A 22,620-nucleotide genomic window follows, 5' to 3' on the forward strand; every position below is an offset into this window, starting at 1 on the left:
TGGGTGGTTGGTAGTTTTGCTGATGTAAGTAATTCTCAGTTGACAACTGGGTGTTGCTCTTGTGTTACTGTCGATTGAGTGCTGAGTGGTCTAAGATAGCCTCACTCACATAATAGGTGGTTGACTTGCCATCAGCTGGGACTGCGGAGAGACTATGTGTCTATTCTTCTCTAAGCTAGTCAGGACTTCACAAGGGGATCACTGACTTTGAGTCCTAGGTCAGAACTGGCAAGTCTCTTATGCTGCTTTCCATTGGCCATAGAAGGTCAGAAAGCCAGTCCATATTTAGTGGGTGTAGAAACAGACAAATACATAGACTTCATCTGTCAAAAGAAACAGACAAATACATAGACTTCATCTGTCAAACATCTGTCATGTTTCAACTGAGCATAAATACAGGATGAGAAATAACTGCATCTCTTTTTGCAAACATTCTACCATAAAAGTCTAGTGGCCAGCTATGTGTCCCATTCGCCAAGAGAGAGAAAGAACATAATTGCTTTCCCAGCAGTCACCTCTCTACCTCCGGACTCTTTCTTTTTATTTGTTATTCTCACCAGATTTACTTTTTATACTGACTATGATATCAGTGATGATAGCAAAAACAACATTAATAACATCAGTTAATATTTATTGAACACTTACCATATGCTAGGTGTTATACTAAATTATTTATAAATATATCTAACATATTCCCTCAGCAATTAAAAGAAGTAAATACAATTATTATAATATAAAATTATGAATATATAAGTATACATAATTTTTATTTATTTTTTATTGTTATTCATTTCTTTCAGAAAAAAGCAAGCAACTGTGCATTGGCATGTAAGGACATACATGGTCTTGCACACTGACAATTCTTTGATTGCATCTTCCGTTCTACCCTTCTGTCATCCCACTACAGAAACTCTGACCTCCCTGCTCATCCCAAAGTAAAATAGGCAATACCCCTGTGCACTGCGCTTTCCATCCACCTGGAGCAATTCTGCCGGGTGGATGCATGGCTTCTTCCCTCACTTCCCTCAATTCTTTGCACAAGCAGTACTTTCTTAATGAGGTCCACCTGACCATTTTATTTACTATTTTAATCTACTCTCCCACCTCCATTCCCCTAAGCTGTCCTTCTCTGTTTTCTCAAGACTTGTCACCTTCTAGCATATTATAAAATACACTGCTAGAACTGAGGTCAGCAAACTGTGTACCAATAGGAAAGTCCAGCCCAAAATCTGTTTTTGTAAACAAAATTTTATTGGAGCACAGCCACGCTCATATAATCATGTATATTAGCTAGGACTGCTTTTGTGATACAATGGCAGAATTAGGCATTTGTAACAGCAATGTAGGACTCAAAAAGCTAAAACAATTTACTATATGGATTTGTAGAGAAAAAATTTTCTGACACATTGTCAGAATGTAAAGTCTAAGAGGGTAGGGAGGTATTCTTTATTCCTTGATGTGCTCTAGTGTCTAGAAAAAACAAATTAATAGTTTTTGAAGGAATGAATTCTCCAGTCTCCTCCTCTCTAGTATATATATCCATACACTAACACTATTGTAACTACTTTGGGCCCAAATCAACGTAACATAGGAGGGAGAATTTTGAGGTGGACAACATAACACAGTTTGAAAATATTTTCAAATACAGTATAAGTTTATTATATGACTTGATAGATATAACTTTTTTCCATACTAAAGTTTGTTATTGGTAGATTTTTCTGATCTATATATCTTGATGTTTTTCCCCCTTAAAATTATTATTCTTTCAAGTTAAATTAAAGGGTCATCTCTTTTTGTCAAATCCTTTTCCAGTTACTTCAGTCTAAAACATGTAATATCTGTTTAATTTCTGTATCTCTTGATAAGTCAGTTACTGGTATGAACTGTTTGTTATATTCTAACCTAAGTTTTCTGGATATAGCTATGGTGCACCTCCAAATAACCTTTAAAATCTGGTTTATTAAATGCTGTAATTTTGTCTTATTTTTCTCTGTCTACAGTGACTAACTTGAAATTTGCTAGTTATTCTACCAATATTTGATTTTATTGTAGTCTAAATTTAGCTCTGCTAAAAATAATTTTGAACCTAAATATTTATCCTTATATATATAGAATATTATAATTCTTACACTACTTGAAATGGTAAAAGCAGCCAAATATATATTTTTAAAGTATCATTAGAAGTCCCTCAAAAAGAGAACTTTTCAAATGCCCAGCCCTCCCTTTCTTTATCCTAGGTGCAAATATCACATCTTAGCCTTTGTCGTTCTACTTTATTTCAGACAATATTAAAAAGTGTTGACATGTGAGAGGTGGTTACAAGTTTTCATTTGAAAAATCATCCAACCTCAGAGAAGAAATATTATCTCACATAATTATAGGAGTGAATTAAAGCCAGGACTCATATGAAATCAAAATTAGTTGTAGGCTCCATTATAAAATGTGTTATATTCATTCATCCAATAAGCATCTTAAATGTCAATTTGTGCAGACTTTATTGTGAGGCTCTGTGGCCACAAAGGTAACTAACATTTGGTCCTTAACATCAAGGAGCCCAAATATGTGGCGCTGTGGGTAGACACAGAGAGCTACCCATGAATTCACATTGAATTCTACATTCAAATATGTTATTTATAAGGTTTACATGGGTTTGGGTCAATCTATATAAGCAAATATTTTACAGTTAAGTTTGTTTTTCTGTTTGCTCTGTATAATCATACATAAAGATTAAATTTATGTGGTTTTTTTCTAAGTTTCCTGTAGTTTCATCAATTTCTAAAACAATTTATGAAAGATAGTGTTTGGAAGTTTATATAAAATATTCATAAAATATCTCTCAGTTTTTGATAATTCTTGGAACTACACAAATTGATTTAGTGAATAAAAGACATGTGTGCTTTTCTCCTGTTTTGAAAATTATTGCTTCAAGAAAATTCCTAAAGCATCTACATTCTCTTAATAACGTTGGACATTGTCACTTTTCCTAATATACTGTTCCCTGACTATGTTTGCTTTAAATGTTCTCTTTATATTCAATACAATTGTTATATATAACCACCATTTTGCATCTATATAGTTTTCTGTGTGGTTATATAACCAACTGTATGCACTTTATTTTCATAATGATATTTTAGATCCCATAATAGCAAGAAACATGTCATTTAATATCACTCATCATTCTTAAAACAGTACTTTATTAGCTATTCAAACATATTTTAAATAAATATTTTTACATGTTTAGATTAAAAAAGAGATTCAATTGCTATTTTATTTTCATCCCCTACATTAACAATTCTTTGAGTGACAAACTCCCCATCACATAGAATTTAGTAATTTCCTCATAGTTATGTACCTTGAGGGGGAAATTTTTTATTCTTATTATTAACATAAAAATTGAGATCTCAGTCTCTCTAGTCTCCTGTTAAAATGTTTAACGTGTAGTACATGCTTGAGTCTTGGTTGAACCCATATTTGCTTTCTCTGAAAGAAACTTCCATCAGATATCTTCATCCTTTGCTCTCCCATTTCTTTCCAAATTCTGTTCAACATTAGTTTACCAGAAAGAGTTTCTTGGCCTATTTTACATATAAAAAATCAAATCAGTTCTCATAAATTTATTTACCACATCCTCCTGTGTCATATTTTCCAATATCTTTAATGGCCTATGAAGATACCTATCTATTCATCCACCTACCTATATTGTCTATTTTTCACTCCCACCCCAAGAATAATACTCTCATGTAGGGTCAAAATTTTTGTCTTTTTTCATCCTGTTGTTTCTTAGTGCATCAAACAGTATCCAACACACAGTAGGTATTCAATAAATATCTTTTATTCACACCGCCAGTTACACATTTTAAAAGAAATATTGAAATATCTTAAATAGGGAATATGACTAATTGATATTTTACTATTTCTTAAATGTTAACTTGTTTGAAATTTATTCTATCAATCCTAAGTGCACAAATATGTAAATGAAACATATTTTAATTTTTCTATTAATTTAAAATTTTAACAGCTATTTTTAGCTCTTATTTGAAAGCAGTACTGAAAATATAAGTATTCTAAATTTTTGTACTATACATTCATAACTGACATAAAAAATTAATCCAACTTTTGTAAGAATATTAGGATTTCATTCTCATAAATTCCTACAAGATACCTGGAAGATATAATCTCATTTTGTTCAGAGGAGTATCAAGACAAAAGGTTTTCCTTTTTTGTCCTAAACTATATAATTAATGGCAAAATTTAATGGCAGAAAATTAATGATTTTGTTGGAGATGTTCATCATTAAATTAATTCCTAGAATTTCAGTATTTTATAAGGGAACTGCAAGAATTCTTATTTTGGATTTAAAAAGAATATATGCAGCTGAGTATGTTTCTCAGAATTCCTTCCCATGATGCTTCTACTATCCATCTTTTTATTTTGTAATGAGCTGGGGCTCTTTAAACACAGACTAGGAAGGAAGAGAAATGTTTAAGAGCCAACTAATATTTTTAAATATATTTTTACGTGGTGAATTTAGAGAAAGGGTCTACTTAACTGTGCATAAATTAGTAGCATTCTAGGTACTATATAAACTACTATTTTAACTACAGCTGTGAGTTGATAAATCAGAGTAGACACTTGACTCAATGGGATTGCAACCAATTTATTAGACGAGCATCTACTTCAAAGAGTTGTCTTGAGGAGTAATCAGATCTTTCTCTTGAAGAGGTAAAACAAAAAATACAGAGAATTTTAGAAAACAGTGATAGACATTAAAACTGTGAAGTTCATTGACTGAATGAGTGTTCTGAACCCCTACTACATGCCAAATTTTACTGAGACTGTAGTAAGGAACAGAACAAACATGAATTCTTTGCAGCATGAAATTTAGGTTCTAATGAAGACATAACAGTTAATAGATTGGTAAATTAAATATTATGTCAGATGGTGATAAGAACCACAGAATTAAGCTGAGCAAGGAGGAAATTTGATGTGATGGCAGAAGGCATGACCTAGGAGTTCTGGATTTCTTTGATGTGTCATCTCAATACACAAAAGTGATCACTTGCTCAGATTAAACTTGATGATTGGTGATGACCTTGAGGGGTGGGATAGGGAGGGTGGGAGGGAGGCTCAAGAGGGAGGGGATATGGGGATATATGTATAAATACAGCTGATTCACTTTGTTGTACAGCAGAAACACAACAGTGGCACAACAGTGTAAAGCAATTATACTCCAATAAAGATCTGAAAAAAATTTAAAAATACAATAAAATGGCGAAAGTGTGATTGCATAGTGATTCTTGGACTATGGCCAATTATTTGGCTAGATGATCAGGAAGGTGGAAGAAACATGAAAATTAGTGACAATGAAATTTAAGAGATATTTGGATATACTTCTCTGAATGGGTGAAAAAGTGAATATATTTGTGTCCCATGTGAATGTTCACCAATGAATGACCTCAGCAGAGGAGGATTTTTTTCTTTTTTTTACACTTCAAATACATGCAGTTTATTGTATGTCAACTACAACTCGATAAAAGCCCTTAAAAAAAAGAATACAATATTTTCTCTTACTTAGAATTCAAACATCTTTTCACCATTCTCACAGACTGAATACTATGATTACAAATAGCACTGAAATACAATCTGCCTCCCTCTTAAATCAAGTCTTTCCATTATCTGATCTGGTTGATTTGCATGTGCTATTCACATACTACTTAGACTGTATTTATTTATATACTTTTTTATTTACAAAGTAATCACCTCCCTGGATGGTCTACTTTGAGTTTTAAACTTTTCATAGAGTCAAATGGCTTGAATTCAGAGAAGGATTTTAATAATCAAGTGGATAGAGTGACCCAGTGTCCTTTGTGGATACCAGTCAGCCTCTTTCAACAGCCACCCCTGTCATCCCGAAATGGGCTCACAAAGTAGCCATAGTGGCACCAAGGACTCTTGGCTATGTCCACTGCTGCATGCCCAACCTGCCAGCTTCAGAGACTGATGCTGAGTCCCTGTAACCTGGGGTGGTCAGTCAGCTACTTGGTAGCATATGGATTGCATTGAACTGCTTCCATCTTGGAAGGGACAGAGTTTTGTTCTTACTGAAATGGATGCTTACTCTGTACATTGACTTGTTTTCTCTGCATGCACGATTTCTGCCAAAACTACCATGTGTGAACTTATCTACTGTTGTGTTAATCTGATCAGGGAACTAAGTCTTCCATTAGAACATATTCGGATGAGCTCTAGGGGGCTAAAAGACCATCCTCATGATGGAAACTAATGTTTTAAGAACAAATCAAAAGTGTAGTGTATAGATACATGTGAGCAAAAGTTTATAGATGATATAAAACATGAATGAACCTTACAAGAGAATTAGGTTTTCAATAAGTTGGAAAAATAATTATGAAAGTTGAATATAATGCTACTGTCCCTTCTTTTTCTAGTAATTTTATGTGACTCTCTAAGCATAAAAAAAGCTATGATATTTCCTTGTTCCCACGTCTTAAAGAAACGCTAAAGACATGGATGTGATGAAAGAAATAGTCTTTGCTTTATACTTTAATTCTCTGTGCTGCCAAAAGCTTTGCCAAGTCAAGGAGTTTAAAAAAATGTCATCCTCATAATGGGCCATATGAAGGGGCAACCTGATGCAATAGAAGAGAAATAAAAATCCCATTGCGAGGTAATTATGGAATCATGTACAAACCTTTAAAGGTTAATGAGCTCTCCAGAGAAGATGAATGACAGTTCTAGAATCAGCGTCTGCCTATAATTCATTTTCAACATAATCCTAGTTGTGAAGATTTGACATATTATAGGTAATTCAGGGTGAATGTTAACTGTGAAAATGGTTACTTAAGTATGGTGCACCCAAATGATATTAAAAGAAACATCATTTGGTCAAGAGATGAAACAAGAGCATTTAAAACATAGTGACTAGAAAAAACAAAGTATACCTTAATGATAAAAAGCAAAGTAAATGACCAAAGAATGATCTTTGAATTCATTAACCTAGGTATAAACCAAGTGATATCTATCCTTTGATTCTTCTTTTACATGAAATTTTAAGTGCACAATTAAGCAAAATTATTTCTTCTAAGTTAAACAGCATTGTGGTAAGAAAGATGACAAAAAGAGAAAAAAGAGTTAGCAAAATACATCTGAAACACCTAGATTGCTTTTATAGTAAATGAATACAGTATGATGATTTTTGAGACAGAATTTTCTACTTTATATTCACTATAAGATCATACACTCTGCAAGAAGACAAAGACTTTAGCATGGACATTTATGATCTGTCACTCCATTAATTAAGGAATAAGTTAAAATAAGAATAGTTTGTAAAATTAAAGTGGTAAAATTAATAAAAATAAATTATTATTTTGTATAATAAGGGCAGATTACTCAAACATTTTTAAATGAAAAAATGTGTATTGCAAATAGGAGAAGCCTTGATACAATATATAAATTATTTATTGCATTTAAGCTTGTTCAAATGTCAAATTATATAGAGATAATCTTAGTATTATTAATAATAATAAAATAATAGGAGTAAATATTTACTGAAAACTATCCAGTTCATTTTATTGCTCCAGTAACTGTGTTGATCATTTTATGAACATTATTTCATTTAAATGTTTTAGCAGCTTTACAAAGTTTGTATTATTGTTATTATTGATGTTATATAATAAGATTACTGAGATTCCTATGTTCATGTGATTTATCCGAAATAGACAACTGATAAGCAGAGAATTTAGAATTTTAATTCAAGAAGTTTCCTTTTAGGAGTTGAATTTTGAACATTATTGCCTTGATATTCTCATTTTATAAAAATTAAAATGAGACAATAATTTTTCCTTTAAATCTTAAGGCTTAATAAAAGTGATCAGTAATATCTTCATACTGGTATTTGGGAGCAAGTTATGTTAGATGTATTGGGGATCTCCAGAGAAGAAAACCAATAGTAGATAGATAAATCTAATTCCAGCAGCCTTAATATCCAGGAAGGGTTTCCATTTTGCAGTCTTGAGGAGAATCCCTTCTACTTTGAGGATTCTTAGTCTTTGCTCTTAGAACCTTCAACTGATTGGATGAGGCTCACCATGTTATGGAAGACAATCTGCTTTATTCAAAATCTACTGATTTAAATGTTAGTCTAATCTAAAATATAACTTTACAGCATCATCTAGATTGGAGCTTGACACAACAACTGGGTACCATGGCCTAAACAAATTGACACATAAAATTAGTCACCACAAAAGCCAAATCTGTAAGCATGACTAAACTTTATCATCCTGAGTAACCTAAAATAAGTGAGCAAAGAGTGGGAGTGATTCAGTTAGTGTTATGTGAGGGCTATTAGAATAAATAAATGGAAGAGAGCAACAGACAGACAGAGAAGCTATTCCATTTCTTCAAGTCAAATCTCTTTCTTGACTATAAAATCCTTACAATAAATTTTATTATCTCTTAAGGTAATTAGAGTTTCTTGGTTACTTTCTTTATTCTGTTACTTGACAACAAACAAGCCTAACTTTTATAGTTTATTAAGTTTGAAAAAAATAGACATTTTTTACTAGATTTTACAAATTTACTAGAATCTACAAAATATCATTCTAAACCAATGTTTCTTAAAAGGACTATCTTGAAGGGGAAAAAGAAAGCAAACAAAGAAATCCTACTTTTCCTTAAGTTTCTAAACTTAATTCCAAAGCTAAAATATAATTATGAAGTAAAAGTTGTTTCTACACATCACAGTATAAAATCACAGTTCTTGAACTATTTTATTATTCACATGTTCGATTTAACTTAAATACATCAAGATATGTCTATAGGAGATGTCAAGGCATGAAAGAATTATTTACTTTCATAATCACAGTGATTTAATGTTCATGAATTAATTTCATACTCATTCTTACATTAAAATATGACAAAATTAATTTGCACCTGAGTTATTTTAAATGAATAGAATATTTAAAAATCTGCATTTAATATAACTACATTTATGATTTTTACATTTGTATTGCTATTGTACAAAGAGGAGGATCACTTATTGATTTTTGTCTAACAGATTGACACATTTTTTAAATGTTCTCAATTTTTTCAAATGCTTTATAGTTTTTAAAAAATGTTAACCCTCTGAAAATAGAAGTCAAGACACTTTCTCTTGGATCATAATTTTTCAATAGGCAAAAATAAACAGCAGGACCTAATGAAACTTAAAAGCTTTTGTACAGCAAAGGAAACTATAAACAAGATGAAAAGACAACCCTCAGAACGGAAGAAAATATTTGCAAACAAATCAACAGACAAAGGATTAATCTCCAAAATATATAAACAGTTCATGCAGCTCAATATCAAAAGAACAAACAACCCAATCAAAAAATGGGCAGAAGACCTAGATAGGCATATCTCCAAAGAAGACATACTGATGGCCAAGAGGCACATGAAAACCTGCTCGTCATTAATTATTAGAGAAATGCAAATCAAAGCTACAATGAGGTGTCACCTCACACAGGATAGAATGGACATCATCAGAAAATCTACAAATAACAAATGCTGGAGAGGGTGTAGAGAAAAGGGAACCTTCTTGCCCTGTTGGCAGGAATGTAAATTGATACAGCCACTATAGAGAACAGTATGGAGGTTTCTTAAAAAAACCAAAAATAGAATTATCATATGACCCAGCAATTCCTCTACTGTGTATACACCCTGAGAAAACCATAATTCAAAAAGACACGTGCACCCCAATGTTCATTGCAGCACTATTTACAATAGCCAGGTCAAAGAAGCAACCTAAAAGTCCATCAACAGATGAATGGATAAAGATGTTGTACATATATACAATGGACTATTACTCAGCCATAAAAAGGAACACAATTGGGTCATTTGTAGAGACATGGATGGACCTAGAGACTGTCATGCAGAGTGAAGTAACTCAGAAAGAGAAAAACAAGTATTGTATATTAATGCATATATGTGGAATCTAGAAAAATGATACAAATCAACCAATTTGCAAGGCAGAAATAGAGACACAGATGTAGAGGACAAACATGTGGACATAGAGGGTAAGTGGGGCATGGCGTGGGTGGTGGGATGAATTGGGAGATTGGGACTGCATTATATACATTAAAATGTATAAAATGGATGACTAATAAGAAAAAAATATCAAATTGTACACTTTAAATATATGCAGTTTATTGCATGTGAATTATATCTCAATAAAACTTTTTAAGGGAAAAAAATGTGAAATTGTATGAAATTTTCCATAAAATAAAGTTAAATTAATTTTGCATTATTACCATGTGATATAACTATGTATGCATGCATAGATAAACTTATACAAGAAGAAAAGACTCAACATCTTAGTGAGTAGTGACTGCATAAAAATTTCAGTAAGCAAATAAAAACACAAAAAGGGCAAATTATTTTTTTCCCCCATGGCCACGGACTCAGCCTGGCACACTCTGCCCTGCCCCTCCCTCTTACCGCAGGATGCCACCCCACCCCGGTGCACCCTGGGACATGTAGTCCTGAAGCGGGGCCAGCAAAATCTTTACAATAAATTTGTTCATATTTTATTAATTCAATAAATGTTTTTTGGCTACTTTTTTTTTTTGTCTCTGCAGCCTGTGGTATCTTAGTTCCCTGACCAAGGATTGAACTCAAGCTCCCTGCTTTGGAAGCCTGGAGTCTTAAACACTGGACAACCAGGGAAGTCCCAGTGGATACTATTTCTATATAACAAGGAACAGACTCTAGGATTAAACAGGGCCATATGCACACAAAAGCATGTGGTACTGTTTACACTCATGATTGAAAAGAGCAAATATCGCACACTTTGCTAAAAGTGTTTGTGCGTAGAAAGGTCGAAAAGTTATTATCATGAAAGACACTGAGTTTGCAAATGTTCTTCTTAGAGCCATGGGAGCAGTTCTAAGCACAGGGAAGGAAGCACATACCAGAAACATGATAGAATCCCTGAAATTTCAGAGACTAATCTATCAGTATTTTTGTGTACTCCCATGGTGGAATATCACACTTCCAGCAAAGTGCTGAACTTTCGTGCTGCTGTCAGGCATTTAGTATCCTTCCAGTGATAGGTTTAAAAAAAAATCAGCAATTCTATTCCAACTTTTGGAAATCATTCTGAAAGGGAAAAATTAAATAAAGAATGTACTGTGAATACTAAGGCAAGTAGATTTTCCAAATACTTTATATTAGAATAGCAGAGCAGACAGTGGAATGATCGTTCTAAAAGATTTTTTTTTTTGTCCGTGTCAGATTTTCTCATATTTTTGTGTAGCTTAAAATATTTAGAACAAATGGTAGCAATTCCTCTTCAGAATCTTGAGTGTGAGATTTCAGAGGTAAATTGAAATCTCAATATAAATGGAAGAAGCAAGGTTATTTAAAAGAGAAGACCACAGAAGCAAAAGGGAAACATTATTTTTCTTTCATCTGTTAGAAAACAATAAAGCAAGCACTGGCTTGTGTAGGAGCTTAATAATAAATTTCCATCCATATAATTTCACAGAATACATTCACCATTCCAGACCTAAGCATGATGATTTATCCTAATACTGTTAATAGGATGGAATCAATAAATGAGAACAAGTTGAGACTGGCAGAGGGCAATCTTGAATATACTTGGGATACATTTCCCTAAAGATAATAGGATATGTAACTATTAAATATATATTTGTAGTGAGGCAGACTGTTCCTTCTTAATCAATAATGAGCACTCTTTGCTGTTTCTGCATAACATCTTTTATTTTCCCGCTGATTTCTCCTCCTAAAGAAAGCTTAAGGTTAATAGTTTGTCACAAGCTTTTGCTGATGTTATATGTTCCAGCATGCCTCCAAGGAAATGTGAGATAATAATTTATCTCAATAAGGGAAAAAATAAACTCTTAGTTCAATTTGATTATCTAAACATTAGTTAAGTTTTTGTAAAGATAAAATTTTGTATATTCCAAATATATTTGAAGAAACTTTCATAAAATAAGAGAGAATGTCATCCCAGGATATGCAAGAAGAATGCTCTCTATTTCTTAATTACACTGTGGGAAAGTCTGCATAAACAATCACAATTTTTTTGCAATAATAGTCCAACTTTCATGCATTTATTTTCTAAATTGACTATGATAACCTTGCTCACTTTCAATTGATAATGTATGTTATTTTTTGTTATAACTTAAAGGATACTGCCTTGATTATAGACAAATCATCATTAATATGTTATGTAACTGGCTAAAGATCACATTTTCCAAGTGGCTGAATGTATCATTCTAGATACTTCCCTGTCTCTCTTTCACACACATATCTGGCCAATATAATCAAATAATTTCAGGTCTATTTTTATGATATATCCAGAATTTAGCATTTCTTACCACCTTCACTGCTACCACCAGGGTCTAAGACAGCATCAAACGGCATGGCATTTCTTGCAATAGCCTCCTAACTGATGTCCCAGCAGTCTATTTCCAAGACTGTAGCCAGATTGGTCCTTTTAAAATATTTCAGACCATATTATTCCTCTGCTCTAAGGCTGCAATGATTCTTTTCTGAACATTGTAAAGGAAACAGCATTATCAAACTCACACTCACTCTCCAAACCCCTTTTACATGCATTAATCTTCTCAAAAGTGCTCATAACCATGTGACACCTTACATTTCTCTGTATGTGTTTGTTCACTATTTGTCTTCGCAAATAGAATATAATGAAAGAGAGTGAAGTCAGGGACTGTATTTTCTTCACTAGGTTATCTCCAATGCTTAGAAACTTGCTGATTCATTATAATCTGTGAGTATATATCAGTTGAATAAAGGAATGAAATTAAGAACATAATAATAAGATTTATGATTGCCATGAAAATTAGTCCAATAATTGTAAATGGATTAAAAAGTTAATCTCTTTTAATGTAGATTAGTTTTATCATTCTTATATGATAATTATATTAATAGCCACATTTTTCTTCTGCCTTTTATGTTACAAGGCACTATGAAAAATCCTTTACATACACTGTTCTACTCATCTTTAAATAATGTTATGAAGTAGGTGCAACTATGACTAATTTTATAAGACTTAGCAAGATCAAATTATCTTTTCAGGGTAAGAATGTGCTTACATGGCAGAGCTGAAGCATGTCAAATTGATTTCACAATCTGTTTTATGCTATACTGCCCCAATCCACAGTTTAGATGTTTTGGGTTAAGTGGTGTTGTAGAGACCTGCCTGGCATCATAATCTGCACCAAATAACATGTGACAAATCCATGAATTATTTTCCCAAATCCCTAAGTGGTGCCTCATCTGATCCTTTTCAACACTCTCAAGAACATAGTTTCTCTTATTCTGTGCATATTTGTTGTGTCTATTTTACTATCTGGGTATGATCTTGACTTTTCCAACTATGAGTCAGACTTTACCCCAGCATTATTCAACTCAGTCAATGGTTCTCTCCTTCTACCCAGGACCTCAGAAATTTCCAACCTGTGGTCTTCCTTTGTGGGCAACAGCTCCACCTTGTTCATCCCTGTCTCACAAAAACAAACAAAAAACAAACAAAAACAAAACAAAAACAAAAAACACTGACAAAATGTTTTGAGCATCTCTCTTATTTTGTTCACGTGAATTTTTTGCTTTCTGGTTTTTCATCTGAAACTAACTCATAGGATACAATGTAACTCTGATTAATATATTCACTTAGAGAGAACTTAGTGTCCCGGCATAGCACACCATTTTGGATCTATTAAAAAAAAAAAAAAAAAACAGTAACACACCCTTATTTCAACTAGTAGGTCTTAGTTTAAGCTTGCTGGATACTTAGAAAGTCCATAGATAAGACATTGGTGTCCCAAGAGCATCTGTATAAATGATCTGTCAAATGTGTGTGTGTGTGTGTGTATGTGTGTGAAACTGTGTGTAATTTGCAGGGAGGACATTCATAAATTTCATCAGATTGTCAAAGGGACTCATCATAAAAAAATCTTAATTTTCATGTCATTATATCATTTTTGTTGGGAAAGGTCATCAAGAGGACATGATCACTGATTGACCCACAAGCTGGCCCGAGGTAATCAGATGCTCCTTACCCCCTCCCCTGACCTTGGAATACATTTTTGCCCACTCTTCCCACAATGGGAGCCATTTTCAAGGACACAATCTTAAGAGAGCAATGTGTTGTTGAGGTCATCTGTATGGTACTTGTGACTGAATCCAGATAAGGACTCTATGTAAACTCAGATTCTTGTGGGAGGGTGAGGAGATCTACTCATCTTGTAAGTTTCCTTGCTTATCTACCCTGCCACCTACCAGTCTGGACACCCGACTCTTTCTTCAGTCTCTCCTTGCCCTCTGTGTATGGGGGCCAGTTTGCAAACCAACAGTTGTTGAGCCAGCCAGGATACCAAGAAATGGGCCTTAGGAAAGAGGCATTCATGGGGGAAATCCCAAGCTGACCATCAACCTCTATGTGGAGAGGGGTGGCCTATGTGTTAGATACTTCTGGTCTGCTGCATGAGTATGGGGGTGCCACTAAAATGCTAGCTGTTTTGATGCACTTGTCTGAGGAACTGGACATAATGCACTGAACTGAGAAAGGAGAAGAGTGGCTGTGCAGGGTGTGGGCCTCTACTGTGGACAGGTTGGCTGGACACTGATGCCCAGCCAACTAACTGAAGTCCCAGTTAGAAAGTTGGAGGAAGAGCTGAGGATAGAGAAGGACAGACAAGTGTCCACTGCTCTGCTGGGGCCGGCAGACAAGGTGAGAGAGCCGGATAGTAAATTGGAGACTCTAGCGTGCCATTTTGAAAAGCTAGGAGGGAGTAGGCTGCAATGGAGTAAGATCCAAGCACTTGTGATATAGACTGATTGGAACACTAAGGGGTGGAATCCCTGGGAAAGTGAGGAGAGGGAAAAGGGAGGATGCTGTGGTGCTTGACAATTAAATGGTAGAAAAGCCTCCAGCCATCTGACCCTTAATACAGAGGAAAGCAAAAGCACAGCAACAACAGCAGCCAGTGGTGCAGCCCCCAATTCAGGAGACATTCATGATGAGAGAATATATACCCACTGAGCTTACTGATGTAGCTGTCAAGTTCCAGCAAAAAAGCCGGGGAAAGGACCCAGGCATGGGATGTGGAGAGCAATGGCATTTCTCTGATTGGGCAGGAATCAGAAAAATAAGCAATATCACCACATACTCTGCCTTCCAACATTGCCTACATGGTGCTCTGGGGGTTCAAGGTACTCACTCCCTTATAGATTGGATTGTTCTAGCCTGCAGGGAGAATTGGTCCAATGAGGAGAGTCTCCATGAGGATGCAGGACCCTGGAAATCTGCAAAGGAAATGTAATAATGTTTTAGGGATTGGGGAGTAAAACATGCCATCTATGCCCCTGTCTTTGAGGGCCATTTTGGGACCACATTCATACAGAAATGAAAGCCAAGATACTCTAGTTTGCCCCCAGCACTGTTACTTATTTTGGGAATCATCTTAATCTGTGCTTCTATTTCATGTGCCTATATTGTTACTGTGGTGTCTGCCTCCAATGCAGAAAGATAGATGCCAAAAAGTCACCTCCATGTTAATGAAGCCCCTTGCTGAGCACTCAGGGCACACTGCAGACGACAAGAGATGTATAAGATTGTGATCGCCAGTCACAAGGGGCAGGGTGTTGGAGGAAGTTATCCAGGTGACATGACCTCTGATTGACCCTTCAGCTGGACCTGAGAAATTGAAGCTCCTCACATCACCCCATCCTTAGATACACGTTCTGCCACTGTTCCCACAGTGCAAGCCATTTTCAAGGATGCAGCCATGAGAGAGCAAAGTGTTGTTGAGACCATCTGGACAGTATACGTGATGGAAACCAGTTAAGGTCTCTACAAATACTTTTCAGATTCTGGAGAGCAGGTGAAGAGACCTACACATCTTGTAAGTTTCCTGTTATCAACCGTGCCACCTACCAATCTGGAGTGGCCAGTCTCTTTCTTTAATCTCTCCTTGCCTTTTGTGTGGGGGCCAGTTTTCGAAACACATGTGTATATTCAAAGAAATTTTGCTTTTAATAATTACCTCCAGGTCCACCTAGAAATTATGTATCTTTTTAAAAAAAGTTTTCTCCCAGTGTGTATAGTTTCTATTATTTTCCATAACTGGCCTCATTTTCATAAAGTTTTGCTACTCATCCACCAGGCAAAGCTGAGCCTCTCTTGTATTTTGTTTCTTGAGGCACGGTTGTTTTCTGTGGAGGAAATAATACATCAAACATACAGAGTGTGCATCTTTGTCAGGGAGGGGTTAGGAGGAATGTGAGATGTGAATTTTGTTCTGCCCACAGCCTTTGTCAGCCAGCAGCGAGGGAAATGGATATAAAAATATATTGCTCTTGAGGAAAAATAATAGGTAGCGGGTACCGTTACTTTAAAAAACAGTGATAGCAATTTTTGTCACTGTTTGCAGCTGTGTTTTTCTGCCAAAATAAACATGGCTGTGTTGTGTCTCACCATTTCTCTTTCTGTGTCTCTTAGTGAGGAGAAAGGAAAATTCTCAGTTTACTGAGTTAAATCATCATTTTCTGAGGCAAAGACAGGAGTGGAAATGCTCTCAACTGTTTCCATGGGTGTTAGTCAGCATTTTATTTCACTATTGGAAAGTTGATGGACAAGATTATTATTTTTCTTAACTAGCCATGTTATCTCCAATTTGCCAGTTTCTGAATTACAAAACAGCAATTTCATAGGCCATAATTTACCACATTTATGACATTTTCCTCACCATACATGTAGGTATCAACCTCAAGAATGCCTAATATTTGGCATAGTTGTGTGTGTGTGTGTGTGTGTGTGTGTGTGTGTGTGTGTCTGTGTGTGTGGTAGAGAGAGAGAGAGAGCTGTTTTAAGTTGTAGATAACAGTTTAACTCTGACTAGTAATTCAGAACAAAGCATCATCTACATAAGGCTGCCTATCCTTAACAGTTATTGTGTCAGTTATTTCAAGTTTATTGCATGTTGATATATTATTTGGCAAAGAAAAAAGCAGAAAGTAGATTCTACCTTTGATAAGCACTTTCAGGACAACATATAAGTAAACAAAAAAATCAACTGAAAATAGTGAGACTTCAAATGGGCATTGTATTTAATGACTATTGTTTTAGTACTGTATTAGTTTCTTGTGGTTGCTGTAACAAATGACCCCAGACTCAGTGGTTTACAACAATGCAAATTTATTATCTTATAGTTTCAGACATCAGAAGCACAAAATGGTTTCCCTGGGCTAAAATTAAGGTGTCTGCATGCTGAATTCCTTTCTGGAAGCTCTAGGGAAGACTGTTTTATTGCTTTTTCCAGCTTCTAAAGGCTGTCCAAATTCAATAGCTCATGGTCCACTCCCAGCTTCAAAGGCAGCAATGGGGCAATAGGTAGATGAGTCTTTTCCACATCTGAAGGGTAGCAGAATATGCCACCCCAGAAAATGCCTTTTCAGCATAGAGATTATCTTCAACTAATCTTATCAATAGAGAATCTTATCAAGAGAGGGACTTAAGTCTACATAACAAACCTCATTCTTATTTACCTTGCTTTTCCTAGTCTTATAACTGCATCACCATGCCCTTAACATCTTCCTTTTTTCTTTAGCTGAAAATGGTATATTTTTTTACTCCAAAATGTTAATAGCATTTCTTTTCTTTTTTATCTTAAATTTGATGTTTTATTGTTCACTGACAAAAATGTCCAAAAATTGTAGATAAAATGTAACCCTAGCCAACAAGAGTTATTGCAGAGGGAGATCTGAAGATTCTGGAACCTCTCAGTTTAGGAATTACTGAACTCCTTTTTGAAATAAACATAATATAACCAAATATCTTGTGTTCTTGCATCTTCCTACTATGTTTTTTTTTTCTTCTTTTCAAAGTTTTTTTTTTTTTTTTTTTTTTTTCATTGAACCATAGATGATTTATAAAGTTGTGTTAGGTTCTGGTATACAGAAAAATGATTCAGTTATTTATATATATATATTCTTTTTCAGTTTCTTTTTCATTATAGGTTATTATAAGATATTAAATATAGTTCCCTGTGCTATACAGTAGGACCTCATTGTTTATTTTATATGTAGTAGTTTGTATCTGCTAATCCCAAACTCCTAATTTGTTCATCCTCCCCTTGCCCCTTTGGTAACCATAAGTGTGTTTTCTATGTCTGTGAGTCTGCTTCTGTTTTGTAAATAAGTTTGTTTGTATCATATTTTAGATTCCACATATAAGTGATATCATATGATATTTGTCTTTCTCTGTCTGACTTACTTCACAATAAGATAATCTCTAGGTCCATCCATGTTGCTGCAAATGGCATGATTTCACTCTTTTTTATGGCTGAGTAGTCCATTGTATCACATTTTCTTCATCTGTTGACATTTAGGTTGCTTCCTTGTCTTGGCTATTGTAAATAGTACTGCTATGAATATTGGAGTGCATATATCTTTTCGAATTACAGTTTTCCCCAGATATATGCCCAGAAGCAGGATTGCTGGATCATATGGTAGCTCTATATTTATTTTTTCAAAGAATTTCCATACCATTTTTCAGAGTGGCTCACCAATTTACATTCCCATCAACAATGTGGGAAGGTTCCCTTTTCTCCACATCATCTCCAATGTTTATCATTTGTGACCTTTTATGATGGCCAATCTGACCAGTGTGTGGTGATACCTCATTGTAGTTTTGATTTGCAGTTCTCCAATAATTAGTGATAGGCACATCTTTTCATATGCCTATTGGCCATTTGTATGTCTTCTTTGGAGAAATGTCTAGGTCTCAAAATAGCTTAAAGACTTAAATATAAGAGAGGACACCATAAAACTTCTAGAAGAGAACATAGACAATATGTTTTCTGACATAAATCATAGCAATGTTTTCCTAGGTCAGTGTCCCAGGGCAATAGAAATAAAACAAAAATAAACAAGTGGAATCTAATCACACTTATAAGCCTTCGCACAGCAAAGGAAACCATAAACAAAACGAAAAGACAACCTATGGACTGGGAGAAAATATTTGCAAATGATGTGACCAACAAGGGCTTAATTTCCAAAATATACAAACAGCTCATACAATTCGATAACAACAAAAAAAAAACACACTCAAAAAATCGGCAGAAGACCTAAAAAGATATTTCTTCAATAAAAATGTTATTTAAGGTGATGGCTTGGCCATCTTGGTGAGTTACTCAATTTTCCTGGGTAACTTCCATGTATATATGATAAACTTCTGTTTGATTTTGTCTTGTTAATCTGTTTTATATTATAGGAAGTCTTACCCAAAACTCAGAAGAGCAGAGAAAAAATTATTTTTCCTTCCTACACATCATATCACATCACTCAGACACTGACTCTTATGCCTCCCTCTTCTATACTTAAGGACCTTTAAGATTACTTTGGGTCCACTGTGTAATCCAGGATAATCTCTCTATTTTAAGGTCTGTCAATAGCAACCTTAATTACATCTGCAAACTTGATTCCCTTGTACATGTAACATATTCATACGTTCAAAAGATTAGGACATTTACATCTTAGGGAGCCATTATTCTTTCTACTGTAAACATGTAATATGTACTTTATACTATGCCAACTCTTCTATGAAGTTGAGCGAAGGCAGACCAAGTCAGAAATGGACATCTATGTTTTTAATAAAGTATATTCATTAACTTAATGATATGGATTCATTAGAGTTATTACTAAAGTACTACGTGACAAAATAGTGTATAACATCCAATAGCTCAGAGAAGTTTGGGGGATGGAAATGCTATTATTTTTAATTCTTACTTTATAGGTTTCTTTAGAGTAGAAATGCCCTGATTAGCAGATACCACTGAGCAAGAGCAGTTAGCTTTAGCCCTATATCAATTTAATTCTCATTACGTCTTTGTTATGATTTTATCCCAATAACAATAGAGAAGAACAGGAGAGTTATTTTGATCTAAAAACATCTGTGTCTTTGGGAAGATTAAAAAACTGCTATTTTAAGTTCCAAGATGACATGGAATGCCAAATTGTTTTCACATGGTGTGAATCAGCCTAACTTCATTTTGGAGAAAATGACTATTGAAAGTCTTGGACAATTATTGCATTTTAGATCCTGAACAAAGATGAACAAGACACTGAGCATTTCTCTGAAATGTAGCATCATCCTAGAAACACACCAAGGGAGTATGAGGAAAGGATATTCAGACAGCTTCGGAGTCAAACATCTTATAGGAAGTGATACTTGATTTCATTCTTTTTAGAAAAGGAGTGAGATTAATTTAAGACCAAGTTGTCAGGAATAATGGGTTAATAGCATGTGAACAGAGGGAATAGCATGAGGAAAAAACCATCACAAAGGTGTAAAAATATCAGGGTGCAGTAGAGGTAAGATTTCTGAAATCTGCAGTTTCCAGTGGCATATCTATAAATAGGATGCAAATAATATAAAACATTAATAAATTATTGCTTTGTGAGTAGACTAATTGGTAATAATATCTGGAGAAAATTCTCCACTTATTTAATAGATAATGATGCCCTGGAGTAGATGAGCAACCTCTACATTCTCTTCCAGGTAATTTTTATTCCAGGTAGAGCAACATAGCATGGAATGGTACTGAAAAAATCTCTGCCCTTTTTCCATGGCAATGAAGGGAGACAATACACAAAAACTTAATTGTGATAAAAATATTTCAGATAAGAAGACTAGCAAGGAAAAAAAATGCAATGACACATTGTGACTGATGAAAGAAGAGTTCACGTTCAAGTAAAATTTGTAATAATGAGAAGGATCCAACAATAAAACTAACAAGGGGAAGATGATCATTGCAAGGAGAATCATAAAGACCTACAGCAATATTAAAATGATGAAAGTTAATATATATATAGCAGATACATATTTTATTGTTCAAACCATGACATCTTATGGGTGAAAATTTTTATTAAGGTATTTTTCACTGACTGAATGATTTGATCTTTTTTTATTGGTGGTCAACTACCATTCAAAATTTACTTTTGACAATAAAATTATTTCTAAACAACTTAAAATAGCTTATATCCATGTTAATTACATATACATTCTTATACAAGTATATCAATTAAAGCAAAAAGTGTCATTTATATTGAAAGTGAAATAAGCGGATTCCTTTTCCTTGTTACATATTCACACACTTCAATTGCCTAGCTACCTAATATGCTTTGCAACTGGTATTTTTCTGCAAAATGATTTTTAAAATATAATTCTTCTTTTTTACAAAATCACCCATAATTTCTCCCCAAACTGGTTTTTACTTAATCAAATTGAAAATGCTGATATATTTAATGGCCACTTTTCTTTATATCTTAACACTTTTAATTGAGATAATTGTGTTTATGTGTGTGTGTGTGTGTGTGTGTGTGCGCGCGCGCGCATGCCAGTACCTGGTAAGGACTAACCAAACATTTAAAAAATGATGAATACTTCCAATTTAATTTTTTTTTGCAATGACAGATGAACGTATTTCAGCCACAACAGATTTACAGGTACTGTCTTATTGCTTTCATTCAGAACACTAATATTTTTAACTAATATCTTGCAAGACAAAATTGGTTACATTGACTCCATATATGACTCAAATGTTTTTGTGGATGCTTTTTTGCTAAACATAGGAGTTTCGAAATCATAAAATTTCTTTATTTGATTCCATGTCAGTATAAGATATAAATTAAACAGGTAGAATTACATCAAAAATTCCTTCTACGTGTAGAGATACTCTAAAGCACAAGTATAGATTTTCAAAATTAAATCTGTACATCATGTAAACTTTCATTGTTTAATTTGTTCAGTACTTCCTTGTTCTTGTAAATATAAATTTTGTGCCACTCAAATTATTGGACAAATTTATTAATAGATCCCACTTGAATTAAACAAAATATATTTAAACTTAAGAGATTTAATGATAAAAGCCATCTTACTCTATCTGTCTAGGATAGGTTAAAAATATGTATTCAAAGGCTCTATATACCTAAAGTCTGATCACTGACAGGCAGTCAAGAGTCAAAGCATGAGCGATCACAGCAGCTTCATTACTATTTATTTTTAGTTCAAACACTCTAATTGTGTACACATAATATATTTATAAATATTGACAGCTACATTTGGTTAGTAAAATGTCACAACTTTCTTGTAAGTATTTATAAATTACATTTTTACTTCAATCATTTCTTAGTCTGTGGTGTGTGTGTGTGCGTGTGCGCGTGCGTGGTGGAGGTCGGATGGAAGTGAAGAAATGAGCTCATACAATAAAACGGAGTAAAATGTGTTTCAAATTTCATTACTCTTTGCATTATCTGCAGACACTGAAAAATTTTTGGATTCAATGGAATTGTTCATTATTTTTCAAGTACTAACAAGACAAAACATAAGAGTAACTGTAAAAAAAATACAATTAATTCAGGAGGAAGGGTAAGATGGGGTCTATATTGTTAGATTAGAGTCAGAATATCAAATATCAATGACTTTTTTATTTTACTTTATATACGGATGGATATATACAGAAACACACACATACACACATACATGCATGTGTGTGTGTGTTTTTATATGGATTACTATAC

This window comes from Hippopotamus amphibius, chromosome 3 (assembly GCF_030028045.1).
Source record: "Hippopotamus amphibius kiboko isolate mHipAmp2 chromosome 3, mHipAmp2.hap2, whole genome shotgun sequence".
In the NCBI taxonomy this organism is placed as follows: Eukaryota; Metazoa; Chordata; class Mammalia; order Artiodactyla; family Hippopotamidae; genus Hippopotamus; species Hippopotamus amphibius.